We start from the raw sequence: 21,257 nt of genomic DNA, 5'->3' as shown, positions 1-21,257 counted from the left end.
TTCAGCCTTAACTTCATACTTAGTATAATCGTCATATACTTCGATAACCTTCATTTCATTTTCCCCTTTGTTATCATTCTCGGGTAATCGTGCGCAATTCCAACTAGACCCTTCTGCATTAAAATCATTTAACACATTTCCATTAACAATAATTTCATCTGCACTGCTTATAATGTCTTGTTTACTAACTTCCTCCTTTACATTACTTTCACCTATTATTAACTGTGTACACGTCTTTTGCGTGGCGTATTCTACCTTCCTTTCCTCTTTATTCATCATAACCTCCCCCACATCTACGTCTTTTACCTCGTACACATCATTAACAGTACAAATATTCCCCTTTTCACTCGCCTTTTCTGTCTCCCTTTCTTTCTTTAATAATGTCTTTTCGCACGATTCCGATAATGAGTTATCTTTATCATACGACATATTAACTTTATTTCCATTTTTACATTCATCTATTACTGAAACCGGCCAACGGAAGTGTTCGATCCCACCTCTTCTGTTTCTCTCTACGGCAGCCATCTTTTTCTGACGTCTGCCATTTGTGTGTGCTGCCAAGTGAAATGTACGGTGCTCCAGCAAGCTCTGCATCGAGCACAAAGTCACGTGACTTCGCACTGGGCTCGCTACTGCGTATCACTCCGCGCACGTCTTCCATAGGCGCGTCCTTAACCTTCTTGCTCTGTAGTTTACATCTTTCCTTCTTGAATTTATGATTTGACACCTTTTCTTTGGGCCCAAAACCGTTTTCCGCGTGAATCCGGCCCGTAACACACGCGGTTTTCAGTTTTCCATTTCGTCTCTAGCTTGAAAATTCCGCGCCATGTATCCTCTGCCGCGCCTCATATAATTTCCTCTACCTCTCGCACGACCTCTTTGAATTGTGTTTACACGAAATCTATCGTTTTCAAGTCGTTCGTTTTGGTCATTGCTTTCTCGCGAGTAATTGTTGTTATTATGGGCCCGGGACTCGCGATTTCTTCGCCAGTGATCTTCATCCTCTACCCTTTCCAAAAATGCAGAAAAACTTCTATGTGTATCTTCTGGTAAACCTTCTGGGATGTAAGGTCGTGGTCCATGAAACTTTTCAGCTCCTAACGTTTCGTCCAGAGCTGCGCTGGACATCTTCAGAGGGGTGTTTCTCCTTCGATGAGTCTTGCCGACTGACGGGTCGGACGTCTGAGAGTGACTTATATATCGTAGAAAGTGGGCGTGACCAGAGTTACACGTAACATGCAGAGATAATCTTTGTCAGAGATAAAACTTAACTATCGATCGTAATCTCGTCACGGATAAAACTGTCTAGCAATTCTGTAGTGCTACTGTCCAAATATCACTAAGTTTCATGGTCTCTTCTTTCCGATTAAAATTATCCCTATGTTTATATATTTCAATTGCTTCTCTACAAAGCTGTGGGTAATAGTTCGTCGCCGTAGGTAAAATTTTTGTTTCGGAAAACTTCACTGGTCCCATAACACTCCCCTGTGGCACGCCAAAGGTCACTTTAACGTCTGTAGAAGTCTCTCCATCTAGAACAACATGCTGTGTTGCGTTTGCTAAAAACTCCTCAATCCAGCCAAACCGCTCGTCTGACATTCCGTAGGCTCTTACTTTGTCTATCAGGCGACATTGTGGAACAGTATCGAACGCCTTCCGGAAGTAAAGGAAAATGGCATCTACTTGGGAGCCTGTATCTAACATTTTCTGGGTCTCATGAACAAATAAAACGAGTTGGGTCTCACACGACCGCTGTTTCCGGAATCCATGTTGATTCCTACAGAGTAGATTCTGGGTTTCCATGATACGCGAGCAAAAAACATGTTCTAAAAATCTACAACAGATCGATGTCAGAGATATAGGCCTATAGTTTTGCGCATCTGCTCGACGACCCTTCTTGAAAACTGGAGCCACCTGTGCTCTTTTACAATCATTTGGAACCTTCCGTTCCTCTAGAGACTTGCGGTACACGGCTGTTAGAATGGGGGCAAGTTCTTTCGCGTACTCTCTGTAGAACCGAATTGGTATCCCGTCAGGTCCAGTGGACTTTTCTCTGTTGAGCGATTTCAGTTACTTTTCTGTTCCTTGGACACTTATTTCGATGTCCGCCATTTTTTCGTTCGTGCGAGGATTTAGAGAAGGAACTGCGGTGCGGTCTTCCTCTGTAAAACAGCTTTGGAAAAAGTTGTTTAGTATTTCAGCTTTACGCGTGCGACCCTCTGTTTCAATGCCATTATCATCCCAGAGTGTCTGGATATGCTGTTTAGATCCACTTACTGACTTAACATAAGACCAGAACTTCCAATGATTTTCTGTCAAGCCGGTACATAGAATTTTACTTTCGAATTCACTGAACGGTTCACACATGGCCCCCTTTACGCTAACTTTGACATCGTTTAGCTTCAGTTTGTCTGAGAGGTTTTGGCTGCGTTTAAATTAGCAGTGAAGCTGTCTTTGCTTTTGCCAGTAGTTTCCTAACTTTGTTGTTGAACCACGGTGGGTTTTTCCCGTCCCTCACAGTTTTACTCGGCACGTACCTGTCTAAAACGAATTTTACGATTTCCTTGAACTTTTTCCATAAACACTCAACATTATCAGTGTCGGAAGAGAAATTTTCTTTTTGATCTGCTAGGTAGTCTGAAATCTGCCTCCTATTACTCTTGCTAAACAGATAAACCTTCCCCCCTTTTTTTATATTCCTATTTACTTCCATATTCAGGGATGCTGCAACGGCCTTATGATCACTGATTCCCTGTCCTTCGCTTACAGAATCGAAAAGCTTGGGTCTGTTTGTCGTCAGTAGGTCCAAGATGTTATCTCCACGAGTCGGTTCTCTGTTTAATTCCTTGGGCTTGGGCGTGTGTGTTTATCCTTAGGATAATTTAGGTTAAGTAGTGTGTAAACTTAGGGACTGATGACCGTAGCAGTTAAGTCGCATAAGGTTTCACACACATTGAATATTGATTGTTTAATTGCTCGAGGTAATTTTCGGATAGATCACTCAGTATAATGTCACTCGATGCTCTGTCCCTACCACCCGTCCTAAACATCTGAGTGTCCCAGTCTATATCTGGTAAATTGTAATCTCCACCTAAGACTATAAAATGCTGAGGAAGTTTATGTGAAATGTATTCCAGACTTTCTCTCAGTTGTTCTGCTACTAATGCTGCTGAGTCGGGAGGTCGGTAAAAGGAGCCAATTATTAACCTAGCTCGGTTTTGAGTATAACCTCCATCCCTAATAATTCACAGGAACTATCCACTTCGGTTTCACTACAGGATAAACTACTACTAACAGCGACAAACACGCCACCACCGGTTGCATGCAATGTATCCTTTGTAAACACCGTCTGTGCCTTTGTAAAAATTTCGGCAGAATTTATCTCTGGCTTCAGCCAGCTTTCCGTACCTATAACGATTTCAGCTTCGGTGCTTTCTATCAGCGCTTAAAGTTCAGGTACTTTACCAACGCAGTTCCGACAGTTTACAATTAAAATACCGATTGCTGCTTGGTCCCCACATGTCCTGACTTCGCCCCGCACCCTTTGAGACTGTTGCTCTTTCTGTACTTGCCCGAGGCCATCTAACCTAAAACACCGCCCAGTCCACGCCACACAACCCCTGCTACCCGTGTAGCCGCCTGCTGTGTGTAGTGGACTCCTGACGTATCCAGCGGAACCAGAAAACCCACCACCTTATGGCGCAAGTCGAGGAATGTGTAGCCAACACGGTCGCAGAACCGTCTCAGCCTCTGATTCACACCCTCCACTCCGCTCTGAACCAAAGGTCCGCAATCAGTCCTGTAGACGATGCTGCAGATAGTAAGCTCTGCTCTCATCCCGCTAGCGAGACTGGCAGACTTCACTAAATCAGATAGCCGCCGGAAGTCAGAGAGGATTTCCTCCGATCCATAGCGACACACATCGTTGGTGCCGACATGAGCGACCACCTGCAGATGGGTGCACCCTGTACCCTTCATGGCATCCGAAAAGATCCTTTCCACATCTGGAATGACTCCTCCCGATATGCACACGGAGTGCACATTGGTTTTCTTCCTCTCCCTTGCAGCCATATCCCTAAGGGGCCCCATTACGGTCATAGCTGTAGTTCCTTCAGATACATTCCTTATTACGTTTCAACCGCAGGCAAGAAGAATTAATTCTATAACAGTTTTATGTCTTAATTGGCTGTTGTATTTTGATACATTTATGCTATTCGTGGTCATTATCACATCAAAATCACTGTGTCTGATAAGAACATTTGAAGAAATATTGCTTTACACTAGAATACCAAAAATAAATATTACGTACTGAAAATATAATTACACATAAAATTTTCACAGTTCACTAACTGAGAAGAACACTAAGATTTTGCGTCAACTCGTGCTGATTGAGAACGTTCAGTATCGTGTGCAGAAACAGAAATAGCACCATTACTTCCATTCACTTTCAGAACAACGCGTTAATGTACTGGGTCACACAACAGAGCGGTATTACTAGCGGACAGTAGACTGAAAATATCAACATACAAACCTTTCCACAGGCGTGTAGCGTAATTATTGTAATATTAATGACTCTGGGGAAATGAAGTACAGATTTTGTCCTAGTCCGCGTATCTATGATCGTACAGAAACTCCTTAGATCATACAGAAACTCCTTAGCCGCAAAACTACAAGGACAGAGTGACAGAATTCACATTGCTAAGATAAAGGAGAGTTACTGTAAGAAACCGTGGGATTTCTAGCTATGCGGAATTACTAACGTCGTTACTACATATTCTAACGAGAAAATTACCGAGAAGCATTCTACCACACAAACACTACGTAAAAGCAACTCGTTCCTCAGTTTTCTTTTGTTTTTTTTTTTTTTTTTTTTTTTTTTGGCGACAAGGTGTTTGAAGGCAGAAGTAAAGCACGAATAGGGCACATATAATGAAGAATATCGTAAGTGTCCTTCTTGAAAAAAACGACTTAAATTTCACTTCAGTCGACTTGTGGAAATCACGGTAACCCTAAATATGTACGCCCCCTTTCACGCATCTTCGTCTAATTTAACCTTCTGTTTCACTATTTCCGGATCTCTTTCCCCAGACTGTTATAGAATTTCATTATAGAGTCTAATAGAATTTCACTATCGAGTTGAGACAGCGTAACAAACAGCGTGCAAATTATCCAGACTAGATCATCCAGTATATGAAAATGGGAGCATTTAGCAACTTCAAAAAAAAACTTTACACGTATTTCAAACGTTTTCGAATCTTTTTCTTGCTGAGTACACTCCACAGAAAATGAAAGGAAGAAAAATTTACCTCTTAGTGCGTTTTCACTGTTCTTGCATTACGACTTCAGGAGTAGGCATGACGTTTTATTTATTACATCTTCACTAGTAACTCTATTCGCATCGAGTTTTACAGACGATATTCACATACACCATTAATTATAATTGTAAAATTATGCTATTTCACCTCAAATAATTCAGGAAATATGACGTCATAAACATAGAAATGTACGAAAAACTAACGTTTCTTAAAACAGAGAGCAGTTTACTTTCAACTATGATCAAGCCCAAAACAAACGGTTTCACACTATGCTCTGCTTACCAGAAAGGTCTTACATGTTCGTATGAAGAGTTTAGTACTTTTTTTGTTTATAGTTTTGATTTTGACTTTTTCATTAGTCTATAGGTGAACAATCCGAAGCTAAAAGAAAGAAACCGATATAATTAGAGTTTTTCATCTGCAACTGTAAAGCCAAATATTTAACACTTTAAACGGTTTGTGAAGCAAGAGAGCTTGAAGGTGTTTTATACACGAGACATCGACTCTTTAAAGAATCCAGTTTGTAGCTACAAAACTAACAGGACGTAATGCAATTTGTATAAGCACATCTGTCAAGTGTTTGGAAAGTGAGAGTCAGCGTTTGAAATAAGAAGGGAAACGACAATAAAAATATCGTAACCTTGATGTCATTTGGTGGTCACTGAACAGCTGAACACCAGGTATGACAGTTTTAACGTGAAACCAAGGGAAGACTGAATCGTTATGACAGTAAGACGCTACTAATGCTTTCTTTCATTTATAGTTGTCATGCTTACGGACTTCAAATAAAAATGTAAATCACAAGTCATAGCCTACATATACTTCTTGAATGTGTAAGCGGTAATTACGTTACTTGGAATTTGTCAAATTGAATGAGACGCTTTGAATAAAAGTATAAGCAATTGAATAAAATGGTACAGTCATGAAGTTTTAACACGAGGGAAGCAGATTACACAAAACCTACATACAGCAACTTTTGAGAGCTGTTGTTAGCAGCACATACATAATACGGCATCGGTATGTAGTATTTGTCACGTTTTGATGTAATTACGCCCCTTTTGTAAAAAAAAGGGCTGTTGGCAATTGTTAGCGAACAATAGCTTAAAGCGCCCTATTAGTAGCTCCAGCTTAAACAGCCTACGGAAGTAACAATTTCACAGCAGTTATTATATTACTTGTAAATCGAACCGGTTTACTTTACGGTGTTAATATCGAATGACCAGCACACAAAGTGATTTATTACTTCATGCGCACAATAATGTATCAGTAGTTAGAAGTGAAATTCCCTCTCCAAGCACATTTTCACATCTGTTGTTTTCCCCTCTTGAATACACACCAAATTCGGCGCTTGACTTGAAATAGATAGGGAGCACAGTTCACAATCTGACTCCGGTCATTCGGATATGGGTTTTGGTTATTCTTGGCTACTCTAATTCTCTTAAGAAAGTGCTACGACTGCACAATTCATTCCTAGTCCTATGTGACCAACATCATCGTATAAACGGCAAGATTAGTATGTAGTGTGCACAGGAGATACGAACAACTACTGAATACAGCACTAAGAATGCATCAATGCACACTAATTTATTTCAGAAATTGTAGTTACTGTTCCAAATACGTTTAGACAGATATAGTGACTTCTTTAATGACTTTCGCATGACAGTGAACTAGAAGAACTGTGAAACGCTGGTCAATGGTTGTACATTCTGTAACAATTTTTTTTGTACGGAAACCATGGTTATCGCATCTTTTGACGATGAAATTGGTTTACTAGAGATGACAATAATATGTCTCCATACGCAGAGATACCTTCTATATTTGCTTCTCTGTTCCTTAAATATGCAAAAAAAGACGATAACAAGTGTTGATCTCTCCATAATGATTGAGCAGTAAAAGTAATGCAAGAAAATTTACTGTCATCGTCTGTTGGGTTTTGTCAAAAAGACCGCAACTCTTAAACAGTTACCAGTAATAGCAGAAATAAAATCCCCCAGAACATCAGGACTGGAAGTTGATAAGTACGCTCGAATGGCCGCTCATGACAAATGCGGCCGACACTCGAGATTTTTGTTGGTGTGCAGAAGAAATATGTTTCATCAGTTCCGGTATGTAAACATCGTCCTGGATTACAAGGGATTCCGTTCAAAACTTGTTACGTAAGTTCGTAGTCAACTACGCTACAGTGTTTCATATCCGCAATATCATATTCTACCGGAAACTGTATACGTAATAAATTCTTCTGAATCTGATGAGGACTCACTGGATTACTCTCTATTTTCATCTTTATATATTCCCGAAGCCTTTGCATCAGCGCGAACCAGCTTCTCTTCTCTTTGTATTTATTACTGAAATACATTCACTTATTTATATTTGATTTAGAAACACAATTACTACCTTGTGTGAGTTACGTTCTAATAAGGATATTTCAAACAGCATCCTGCCATATAATTTATCAAGTATTATTAACATAGTTGAATTCTTTTTATAAGGTAGCAAACGCATTTTCATCTAAGGGCGGTGTACACTCAGCAGGAAACAATCTATCATGATACAAATGAAACTAACACACAGATAACGATAAATTAATGAACCCCTACACGTCCTGGCTTACAGCTATGACTGTCGATTTTTACGACAGGAAAAGAAGAACTGGAGACAGAGAATAATAATTTGTCTGCATTTTACGAAGGCAGACTTTATATTTAGGGAACAGAAGTAGCATTTCTAGATCAACGCTCAATATCAAACGTTTTTCAGCTAAGAAGAAATTATCAAACTGCTCTTATTGAAGGCCTATAAAACGTACATCTACAGCTGTAATAACATCTTCGTTAACTCTAAACCATTCCCAGTTAGCAAGTATTGTAGATTTGGGAGTATGTGGAAGGCAGATGTTGCCAAATCTGGTAACTAGTTTGAACATCCAACATTTCGTATGTCATTGGTTCCCCACTACAGAAACATATCCCTTGGCAGTGGTTACGTCCTAGATAAAGAAAATATTCATGAAATTTAGGGTCCTTCCCCGCGCATTTTTTCATCTTCTCGATCAAGAAGATTTGGACAGTATTTGTCAGTTATCTGTCTTACACTTGGGAAGGTTACCAGTAATATAAATCCGTTCTGCAAATGAGAGAACACCGACCACAATTTATCCGATTAGTGCAATCGAATTCACGTTATTTAGTGCTTAACCACTGAGTTCCTCCTTCCTCCACCTGTTGTTCTTCTTGCTACTAGTTTGAAGTATAAGAACCATGTCGGATCTATAGAACAAAACTGGCAGAGAAAATCGAAAAGATCCCTTCATAGAGGAACCATGTTTTGCTAAGAAGCACGTTATCGCTTATGTTTATTAACAGAATCCAGCGAATATGGCAAACATCCTGCACAACAATTGTCATGGTTAATTACCTAACTAAAATATACAGGTTGTTACAAAAAGGTACGGCCAAACTTTCAGGAAACATTCCTCAAACACAAAGAAAGAAAATATGTTATGTGGACATGTGTCCGGAAACGCTTACTTTCCATGTTAGGGCTCATTTTATTACTTCTCTACAAATCACATTAATCATGGAATGGAAACACACAGCAACAGAACGTACTTCAATCACTTTGTTACAGGAAATGTTCAAAATATCCTCCGTTAGTGAGGATACATGCATCCACTTTCCGTCGCATGGAATCCCTGATGCGCTGATGCAGCCCTGGAGAATGGCGTATTATATCACAGTCGTCCACAATACGAGCACGAAGAGTCTCTACATTTGGTACCGGGGTTGCGTAGACAAGAGCTTTAAAATGCACCCATAAATGAAAGTCAAGAGGGTTGAGGTCAGGAGAACGTGGAGGCCATGGAATTGGTCCGCCTCTACCAACACATCGGTCACCGAATCTGTTGTTGAGAAGCGTACGAACACTTCGACTGAAATGTGCAGGAGCTCCATCGTGCATGAACCACATGTTGTGTCGTACTTGTAAAGGCACATGTTCTAGCAGCAAAGGTAGAGTATCCCGTATGAAATCATGATAACGTGCTCCATTGAGCGTAGGTGGAAGAACATGGGGCCCAATCGAGACATCACCTACAATGCCTGCCCAAACGTACACAGAAAATCTGTGTTGATGACGTGATTGCACAATTGCGGATTCTCGTCAGCCCACACACGTTGACTGTGAAAATTTACAATTCGATCACGTTGGAATGAAGCCTCATCCGTAAAGAGAACATTTGCACTGAAATGAGGATTGACACATTGTTGGATGAACCATTGGCAGACGTGTACCCGTGGAGGCCAATCAGCTGCTGATAGTGCCTGCACACACTGTACATGATACGGAAACAACTGGTTCTCTCGTAGCATTCTTCATGCAGTGACGTGTTCAAGGTTACCTTGTACAGCAGCAACTTCTCTGACGCTGACATCAGGGTTATCGTCAACTGCACGAAGAATTGCCTCGCCCATTGCAGGTATCCTCGTCGTTCTAGGTCTTCCCCAGTCGCGAGTCATAGGCTGGAATGTTCCGTGCTCCATAAGACGCCGATCAATTGCTTCGAACGTCTTCCTGTCGGGCCACCTTCGTTCTGGAAATCTGTCTCGATACAAACGTACCGCGCCACGGCTATTTCCCCGTTCTAATCCATACATCAAATGAGCATCTGCCAATTCCGCATTTGTAAACATTGCACTGACTGCAAAACCACGTTCGTGATGAACACTAACCTGTTGATGCTACGTACTGATGTGCTTGATGCTAGTACTGTAGAGCAATGAGTCGTATGTCAACACAAGCACCGAAGTCAACATTACCTTCATTGAATTGGGCCAACTGGCGGTGAATCGAGGAAGTACAGTACACTCTGACGAAACTAAAATGAGCTCTAACATGTAAATTAAGCGTTTCCGGACACATATCCACATAATATCTTTTCTTTATTTGTGTGTGGGGAATGTTTCCTGAAAGTTTGGCCGTACCTTTTTGTAACACCCTGTATAAACTGAGGTATCGTTGGGATGAAGTCACGTAATTGAATTAGAGATGATCGTGGTTCAAATTCCCGTCCGTCCACCCAGATTTTGATTTTCTGCGAATGCCCAAATTTCACGACCAAGTTGCTTCCTCATTATTTTTCTGTCTCATTGTCTTATAACATTGTCGGGAGGCTGCATCAAAAAACAGTGATAGAGGTTTATCTACCCATGACAACAGATGTTTCTGTTAGAATAGCCCCCTGCCCAGTAACACACGAACACTGTTACTTTCTATGGTTACAGTTTCTGGAAGTATTTTATAGAGTAGAGTAAAATACGGACTCGTTTCAGTGCAATCGCTCATTTCTTAACTGTTGTGACGAGTGGAACTCTGTCGGCGCCAAATCTGGGCGAATTCCTGTTGCTGATAAACTGAAAAAAAAACAAAAAAATATAATGGCAGTATGCATTTACAGTTTATGGATTGGAACGAAACACACACAACACAAAGAACCGAGTGAACTAAACTGATTCGTAAATATTGCTGATACGTCACTTCTTTCAATGCGCAGCGTGTTCCAATTTACGAACACAACAAAACAAACGTAAATGGATATTAACGCAACCTTTTAACCAGAGAAAATTTATTACATTACCGTCGTTCATAAGAGGCAGATGAGGTAACCATTATCATCAACGCAATTCGTTCTTGGATCACGGTCAATTCCAGAACTTGTATTTAAAACTGTGTTGCAGGTCTGTCTAGAACTACCGTGTTCAAATGGCTCTGAGCACTATGTGACTTAACTTCTGAGGATATCAGTCGCCTAGAACTTAGAACTACTTAAACCTAACCAACCTAAGGACATGACACACATCCATGCCGGAGGCAGGATTCGAACCTGCGACCGTAACTACTCTAGATGTGTCTGTTGCTCTGTCACGTCGTATTAGATGCTGAGAAAACGAAAACTTATACCTATCAGTGGGTGGGGTGGGGGGGGGGGCGGGGTGTTACATGGGGTACCGTAATGGAGCTATTTTCCCCCTTTCTCCCTTCCTGTTCCATTCGCGGATCGTTCAGCATACGCCTGTCCGTATTTTCTAATTTTTCCTTTTTAGCGATTAAGCGAAAAATAAGTTGGAGAAAATAACAAATTACCTGATTCAATCTGAACGAGGCATTTCGAATTTGACGAATAAGGATGCACAAAGGCGTTCTCGTACTCTTTCCAATCCATGTTTGTTGATCATTTCTGTTCCCGCCGCAGTTTCGAAACAAATCCTATCAGACACAGCATTTCTTAGCATCTTCTCTTTCTCTTTATTGCATCATATTTCTTCGTTGCCGCAATGTACAAATTACACTTCCTTTTACTTCCTCCGCAAAAAATTTCATTTCGTTAAGCGTCATACTCAAAGTAAGAGGTGTGAGAGGTCGTCCTACTTTATGATATACGACTCCGGTCAGATATTCCAGGATACTTATCAGCTGTCACTAGTTTCGAATAGCTGGTGGCACGTAGTGTCGTCAAACTACATCGAGCCTTTTTTATTTCTGTATAAAAATTAACTATACTTTGAGTAAGCTGCATTCGAGAGATGCATTGAATAGCTGTAACATAAAAATAGAGTTTAAAACAGTTACTTCTTGAATATCAATCATCATATTGCATCATATAGTTCCACTATCCTGTGGGTTTGAAGAAAATTTTCTAATCGTTCTGTATCTTCAAAAATTTTGCCATGCCTCAAAGTGATTCCGTGAGGCTCCAACCCAATCATGCAATTAAAACTTCCGTTATTTGACGTCAAAGTACCCTGATCATTTCCCAACGGGCTTTCTCGACAGTGTACACTTCTTATGCACTTGGATACCTCTTGAGTGCCCACTCCAAAGTACCATCGTAGGGATATGAGTTTAGAACTTTCTTAGTATCATAACAATCAGCCTTGCAGCGCCCGTGGTAAGCTATTTGTACTTCGTTGTTAGCTCACAGTTTCGGTTTAAAGAAAATTTGGAAAGTTAGGAATCTATTTCGCGCTGTTTCAGCCCATTTATTTTAAAGATGTCCTCGGGAGCTTTTTTCTATCTGCAAATATTTCACATATTTGTCACACGAGATACATGATTTTATAACTTTGCATTTCTGTCAATGTATCGGTGTCCCCAGTTCGTCTTTCTTGTTCTCACCTTTTTTTTTTTTTATTTTACTTTCAATAGCAGACGTACATTGGTCACTACTAAATTCAACTGACAAAGATTCGGTTGAGAAACACATTGTAGGACTTATAAACATAAGAAGATTCTGTTATTTCATATCTGCTCAGTCGTGTGATCTTACTTTCACGCCTTGCATTCCTGTGCTTAATGAAAGAATGATAATCGCGAGATTCGCATTCCACGCTACACTACCGGTGCTCCCATACATGGGTGGATAAGGGTAGGACTTTTGACGGAAGGCAGCAATTGCGTACCACCGAAAAATTTACCGTGTCTAATTAGGTGCCGTCATATCGTAACTTCTAACATCTATTTTTGACCTATTTTGTATCTGTATCGATATTTCGATGTAAATTTGTAGAGTACGTTATGTATAATTCTGTATCTGTCATTCTTTGACTCTATATACATGTTTCAGTTATGTGAAACTTTTGAACGAAGTTGTTTAAATTGTGCTAGTGAATTTAAATAACTACTGAAATGATTGTTATATAATGTACTGTAAACGACTTGGTCCATGATTAGGGAACGTAGTGTTGAGTGTAAAAGATATGAGGAAGCCCCGCAGCTACGGAAGTAGCCTGGCGGAGTAGAAAGATGTGGTTCGCGCGCAAGTGGCAACTCGTCCTTTGTAACGGGTAAGGAGTCTGGGTTGAGTAATGGTGTGATTAACACCTCTCTAGCAGTAGCGGATCATTGTGGCCCATACTCCTACAGTTTTAATGCCAGAATAGTTTGAGAACAATATTTATGGGCCTCGGATGCTGCATTTGGTGATACCATTATCATGGAATGGTTTTTGGCGATATAAAAATACAATTCCGGCGCCAAGAAGATCAGTAATAGGGCGAGGCCAACCGTATTGCTATGACTGCATCGCCTCCAGGTTAATAGCCACTGCAAATTACGCCACCAGTACCACTAGCCTTCCACTAAATTGTTATTATTTGGCACTATCAATAGACCAGGTATTTGTGGAATTTGGTTGATTTTATAATAATAATCGTGTTGTTACTAAAAACTCTATTTTTCACTTGTGATTATCCAAATCACAAACCTGGACAGGAGTCCTATCCTAGTGATTTTAATTCCGAGTGTCCTAATTTATTATGAGAAATTGGTTGAACTTGAATTTAATATTGTGTTGTCATTTGCACAGCCAATTATAATTCTGAGTAGATCAAAAGAATGCTTATGAAAGCATATTTATTATTTAAAGAGTTTTAGTTCGTTGTGGCCGGCCGCGGTGGTCTCGCGGTTAAGGCGCTCAGTCCGGAACCGCGCGACTGCTACGGTCGCAGGTTCGAATCCTGCCTCGGGCATGGATGTGTGTGATGTCCTTAGGTTAGTTAGGTTTAAGTAGTTCTAAGTTCTAGGGGACTGATGACCACAGAAGTTAAGTCCCATACTGCTCAGAGCCAGCCAGCCAGTTCGTTGTGCTATATTTCGTTAATAATTAATGATAAGAATACTTACCAGTTCTCATACATACTGGTGTAGTTTTGTTAATGAGCATGGTTCTTCAAACCGTTAAAGTTCAAGTGTCCTCATGTACTGGACTCGTTAGTTAATAAAGCAACGCAAAGGCTCCTTCAGAGCCAATGTAGTTAGATTTTCTTTCTGTTTAATGGCTTCAAACCGTGTTTGAGAAAGAACAGTTTACTATGTTATGTATTCTAATGGAAGCTGGTTAATGCATAGGCATAGAGACCCTGTACCAAGCAATTTATTATAGATTATGATCATTGGCGGACCCCCCTAGTTTAAATTCAGAATCATTTCAAGCTTTTCCCTGCCCAGTATTAGTACTACTTTCATGTGCGTCGGTAAATGGATTTATAAACTGTTGCACCTAGATCACGTAAGGTTGTTGAGAGGCATCTGTTACTGTTCACTATTTCATTTCCCATTTGTTTGCTAGTAACGCATTTATCTGCAAGGTTACGTTACCGTGTTGTTGTATGAACAGATATATGGAAAACGTTTAGTGTGTGTGTGTGAAGGAAGGTTAGGTTATCCTTAACAATGCTTTCTGCTTTATCATTTTCCTTGACGCAAGAATGCCTAATTAGGCTGGCGACCCATTTTAATATGTAATATTACAACTTACTTTTGTGCTGGTAGAAGCTCTGTTCCTGATCCACCTGTTTACTGTTGTTTATACTCTGCTTGAGTGTTTTGGAAACGAATCCCAGATTGATTGTTATGTTTCTATAAGGTTATCTCACTGTCAACTTTTCAGAAATTCCTCGCAGACGGATAACGTTAGCATCGATTGCCGTTTAATGTGGTCGGTGGTATCGTTACAAAAAAAAATTCAGTTGACCTTTCACCAACGACCAGATTACTTTTAATTACATTTGTCTCATCGACACTTTTGCGAACTGATCTCCATGTGAGTTTTAAAGTATACAGGGTGTTACAAAAAGGTACGGCCAAACTTTCAGGAAACATACCTCACACACAAATAAAGAAAAGATGTTATGTGGACATGCGTCCGGAAACGCTTAATTTACATGTTAGAGCTCATTTTAGTTTCGTCAATATGTACTGTACTTCCTCGATTCACTGCCAGTTGGCCCAATTGAAGGAAGGTAATGCTGACTTCGGTGCTTGTGTTGACATACGACTCATTGCTCTACAGTTCTAGCATCAAGCACATCAGTACGTAGCATCAACAGGTTGGTGTTCATCACGAACGTGGTTTTGCAGTCAGTGCAATGTTTATAAATGTGGAGTTGGCAGAGGCCCATTTGATGTATGGCTTAGAACGGGGCAATAGCCGTGGCGCGGTACGTTTGTATCGAGACAGATTTCCAGAACGAAGGTGTCCCGACAGGATAACGTTCGAAGCAATTGATCGGCGTCTTAGGGAGCACGGAACATCCCAGGCTATGATTCGCGACTGGGGAAGACCTAGAACGACGAGGACACCTGCAATGGGCGAGGCAATTCTTCGTGCAGTTGACGATAACCCTGATGTCAGCGTCAGAGAAGTTGCTGCTTTACAAGGTAACGTTGACCATGTCACTGTATGAAGAGTGCTACGGGAGAACCAGTTGTTTCCGTAACATGTACAGCGTGTGCAGGCGCTATTAGCAGCTGATTGGCCTCCACGGGCACCCTTCTGCGAATGGTTCATCCAACAATGCGTCAATCCTCATTTCAGTGCAAATGTTCTCTTTACGGATGAGGCTTCATTTCAACGTTATCAAATTGCAAATTTTCACAATCAACATCTGTGGGCTGACGAGAATCCGCAATCACGTCATCAACACAGATTTTCTGTGAACGTTTGGGCAGGCATTGTTGGTGATGTCTTGATTGGGCTCATGTTCTTCCACCTACGCTCAATGGAGCACGTTATCATGATTTCATACGGGATACTTTACCTGTGCTGCTAGAACATGTGCCTTTACAAGTACGATACAACATGTGGTTCATGCACGATGGAGCTCCTGCACATTTCAGTCGAAGTGTTCGTACGCTTCTCAGCAACAGATTCGGTGTCCGATGGATTGGTAGAGGCGGACCAATTCCATGGCCTCCACGCTCTCCTGACCTCAACCCTCTTGACTTTCATTTATGGGGGCATTTGAAAGCTCTTGTCTACGCAATCCCGGTACCAAATGTAGAGACTCTTCGTGCTCGTATTGTGGACGGCTGTCATACAATACGCCATTCCCCAGGGCTGCATCAGCGCATCAGGGGTTCCATGCGACGGAGGGTGGAGGCATGTATCCTCACTAACGGAGGACATTTTGAATATTTCCTGTAACAAAGTGTTTGAAGTCACGTTGGTACATTCCGTTGCAGTGTGTTTCCCTTCCGTGATTAATGTGATTTGAAGAAAAGTAATAAAATGAGCTCTAACATGGAAAGTAAGCGTTTCCGGACACATGTCCACATAACATATTTTCTTTCTTTGTGTGTGAGGAATGTATTCTGAAAGTTTGGCCGTACCTTTTTGTAGCACCCTGTATTATACCTGTTGCGGGATTTCTTTTCTTCATTTACTTATTTACGTGTATAGTTGCCTAGCACAAAATTGAGGAGCAAATATCCGAGATCATGGATCGTGTCACTACATGAAATTGCAACATAAAAGTAATATCAAATAAATTGAAATGTTCATGAATCCAAAAACGTTGAGCCATAAGTTTAAGTAAACCAAATCAACAATATAACATAGGTATCGGCTTAATATTTCAAGGAATCCCTCGGCACAACAGAAGGAGTGATCCATGAGAAAATTTTTTATTTTCGAATTGAAAATGCGTGGGTTACTGCTAAGGTTTTTGAATTCTTGTGGTAATTTATTGAAAATGGATGCAACAGTATACTACACACCTTTCTGTATATGAGATAAGGAAGTGCGATAGAAATGCAGGTTGGATTTCTGCCGATTATTAACTGAGGGAAGCTGCTAATCCTTGAGAATAATCACATATTGTTAAAAAGAAACAACAGTAATGAACGTAAATACTGAGTAGCCAATTTCAGAATACCAAGACTAGTGAACAGGGCTCGATAAGAGTTTCGCGAACACTAGGGGGCAGCGACGTAGTGCTCCACAAGGATAAATGCTTGCGCATATGCTGTGGCAAGGAGGTCGGTTGAGTGTCCGCCACAGTGCTGTGACTTGTGGCATACATTTTGCTCAAGGTTCTGTGTAACGGCCATGGGACTGCCTTCAGCACCTGGATCTCCTTGGAGTCGAGGTGGACGTGTTTACCATAAACAGGGTGCCCACACCGTCTTTTTGGCTGCTTGGACAGTGAGGACCGAGGGGTGGTGTGCGAGTCTATGAATATGCTGCCTTGCTGGGTGGGCAGAGGACCGGTGGTGGTTTCAATTTCACCCAGGAACAATGTGCAAACTATGGTGATCATCTTCCTTATAGCCACTGGGTGCCAGGGAAGTGATTTTTGGAAGTTCCCTGTGGTCCAGCACAAGGTTCTGCCATCTAGGTTATTGAGACACATTGCACTTTATTACTGCGCAGTCCTCACTTGTGTAGACACATCAGTTGCGTTGTTTTCTTGTAATGTGCAAGTGTGTTACTTCTTGTTAAAGTTTTATGACGTTCTGCCTCATATTTGGCGGAGGGTTTCCCTATCAGTATACACAGCACTAGGCTCGCGAGTGGACACTGACCATATGCAATGTATTTTCTTTGTGTTTTATATAAAACTGCATGGGGCCAGTGACTGACTGAATTACTCATCATCATCATCATCATCATCATTTAAGACTGATTATGCCTTTCAGCGTTCAGTCTGGAGCATAGCCCCCTTATAAAATTCCTCCGCGATCCCCTATTCAGTGCTAACATTGGTGCCTCTTCTGATGTTAAACCTATCACTTCAAAATCATTCTTAACAGAATCCAGGTACCTTCTCCTTGGTCTGCCCTGACTCCTCCTACCCTCTATTGCTGAACTCATGAGTCTCTTGGGTAACCTTGCTTCTCCCATGCGTGTAACATTACCCCACCATCTAAGCCTGTTCGCCCTGACTGCTACATCTATAGAGTTCATTCTCAGTTTTTCTTTGATTTCCTCATTGTGGACACCCTCCTGCCATTGTTCCCATCTACTAGTACCTGCAATCATCCTAGCTACTTTCACATCCGTAACCTCAACCTTGTTGATAAGGTAACCTGAATCCACCCAGCTTTCGCTCCCATACAACAAAGTTGGTCGAAAGATTGAACGGTGCACAGATAACTTAGTCTTGGTACTGACTTCCTTCTTGCAGAAGAGAGTAGATCGTAGCTGAGCGCTCACTGCATTAGCTTTGCTACACCTCGCTTCCAGTTCTTTCACTATGTTGCCATCCTGTGAGAATATGCATCCTAAGTACTTGAAACCGTCCACCTGTTCTAACTTTGTTCCTCCTATTTGGCACTCAATCAGTTTATATTTCTTTCCCACTGACATTCCTTTCGTTTTGGAGATGCCAATCTTCATACCATAGTCCTTACATTTCTGATCTAGCTCTGAAATATTACTTTGCAAACTTTCAATCGAATCTGCCATCACAACTAAGTCATCCGCATATGCAAGACTGCCTATTTTGTGTTCACATATCTTAATCTCACCCAGCCAGTCTACTGTTTTCAACATATGATCCATAAATAATATGAACAACAGTGGGGACAGGTTGCAACCTTGTCTTACCCCTGAAACTACTTTGAACCATGAACTCAATTTACCGTCAACTCTAACTGCTGCCTGACTATCTATGTAAAGACCTTTAATTGCTTGCAAAAGTTTGCCTCCTATTCCATAATCTCGTAGAACAGACAATAACTTCCTCCTAGGAACCCGGTCATATGCCTTTTCTAGATCTATAAAGCAGAGATACAATTCCCTGTTCCACTCATAACACTTCTCCATTATATGCCGTAAGCTAAAGATCTGGTCCTGACAACCTCTAAGAGGCCTAAACCCACACTGATTTTCATCCAATTGGTCCTCAACTAATATTCGCACTTTCCTTTCAACAATACCTGAGAAGATTTTACCCACAACGCTGATTAAAGAGATACCTCTGTAGTTCTTACAATCTTTTCTATTTCCATGTTTAAAGATTGGTGTGACTACTGGTTTTGTCCAGTCTGATGGAACCTGTCCTGACTCCCAGGCCATTTCAATTATCCTGTGTACCCATTTAAGACCTGACATTCCAGTGTATTTGATGAGTTCCGACTTAATTTCATCCACCCCAGCTGCTTTATTGCACTGCAATCTATTGACCATTTTCTCCACTTCCTCAAATGTGATCCTATTTACATAATCATTCCTATCCCATTGTACCTCGAAATTCGAAACATTACTGATTGTATTTTCACCTACATTGAGCAACTCTTCAAAATATTCCCTCCATCTGCCCAAGGCATCCACAGGATTCACCAGCAGTTTTCCTGACCTGTCCAAAATACTTGTCATTTCCTTCTTACCTCCCTTTCGAAGACTGCTAATTACACTCCAGAATGGTTTTCCAGCAGCTTGACCCATAGTCTCCAACCTGTTTCCAAAGTCTTCCCAAGATTTCTTCTTGGCTGCTGCAATTATCTGTATGGCTTTGTTTCTTTCTTCCACATAACTTTCTCTGTCTACCTGAGTTCTAGTCTGTAGCCATTTTTGATACGCCTTTTTTTTCGTTTTACAGACTGCCTTGACTGTGTCATTCCACCAAGCTGTTTGCTTCATCCTACTTTTACACACTACTGTTCCAAGACATTCTTTAGCCACTTCTAGTACTGTGTCCCTGTACCTTGTCCATTCCTTTTCCAATGACTGTAATTGACCACATTCAACTAACTGAGATCGCTGTTATGTACTTGTGCCTGATTTCCTTATCCTGAAGTTTCTCCACTCTTATCCTCCTACATATGGACCTGACCTCCTGCACTTTCAGCCTCACAATCCCAATTTCACTGCAGATTAAATAATGATCAGTGTCATCAAAGAATCCCCTGAATACACGTGTGTCCCTCACAGCCTTCCTGAATTCCTGATCTGTTATTATATAGTCAATGACAGAACTGGTTCCCCTGCCTTCCCAAGTATACCGGTGAATGCTCTTATGTTTAAAAAAGGAGTTTGTGATTACTAAACCCATACTGGCACAGAAATCCAAGAGTTGTTTCCCGTTGCTGTTGGCTTCCATATTCTCTCCAAATTTACCCATAACCTTTTCATACCCTTCTGTTCGATTTCCAATCCTGGTGTTAAAATCACCCATGAGCAGAACACTGTCCTTGTGCTTTACTCTAACAACGACATCACTGAGTGCCTCATAAAAACTATCCACCTTATCTTGATCTGTCCCTTCACAATGCGAATATACTGACACAATCCTAATTTTCTTGCTAGACACTGTCAAATCTATCCACATCAGTCGTTCGTTTACATACCTTATTGCAACTACGCTGGGTTCCATTTCTTTCCTGATGTCAAGCCCTACACCCCATAGTGCTATTCCTGCTTTGACTCCTGACAGGTAGACCTTGTATTCTCCCACTTCCTCTTCTTTCTCACCCCTCACCCGAATGTCACTAACAGCTAAAACGTCCAGCCCCATCTTACTTGCAGCCTCTGCCAGCTCTACCTTCTTCCCAGAGTAGCCCCCATTCATATTAATAGCTCCCCGTCTCATTACCATTTGTTTGCCAAGTCATATCTTAGGAGTCCCTGGTTTGACTGAATTACTGTTCACGTTTATTATCACTTGGCTTTCGACTTGTTCTGTGGCACATAAGCATTAACTGGAATTTATATTTTGATTTTTGTGGCCTCTCAAGCTGGTGGCTACTTGCTGATTGCTCTTTGATGCACCATCTGGTTTTTGTTTTACTGTCTGAGGCTAGATATTTGATCATATTTGTGTATTTTAAATTTAGGTTTAATTCTGTGTGCCTATTCAAAACTTTTGATGTGTTTCAGGCATCCTCTTACTGTTTAAGAGCCTTGACGTTTTAAAAATATAAAATCATTAACGATAACCCATTGGAGGACCTTGTTTTCTAAACGACTGGGTTCAGGATTTAGTTTATACGATTTGGTAATTCATTTGGAACATCGATAGCCACCATGGGCTCATAGTTGTATTCAACTATTTTTTAATTTTTCGTATCTTGGTTGCCAACTAATGTGACCTACTAATTTTAACTGTTTTAAAATTGTGTTTAGAAACACTGGTTGCCATGAATGCATGAAGATGCTTAGTTAATTAA

This window comes from Schistocerca piceifrons, chromosome 1, assembly GCF_021461385.2.
Source record: "Schistocerca piceifrons isolate TAMUIC-IGC-003096 chromosome 1, iqSchPice1.1, whole genome shotgun sequence".
Lineage (NCBI taxonomy): Eukaryota > Metazoa > Arthropoda > Insecta > Orthoptera > Acrididae > Schistocerca > Schistocerca piceifrons.
This window is presented reverse-complemented; position numbering follows the sequence as displayed.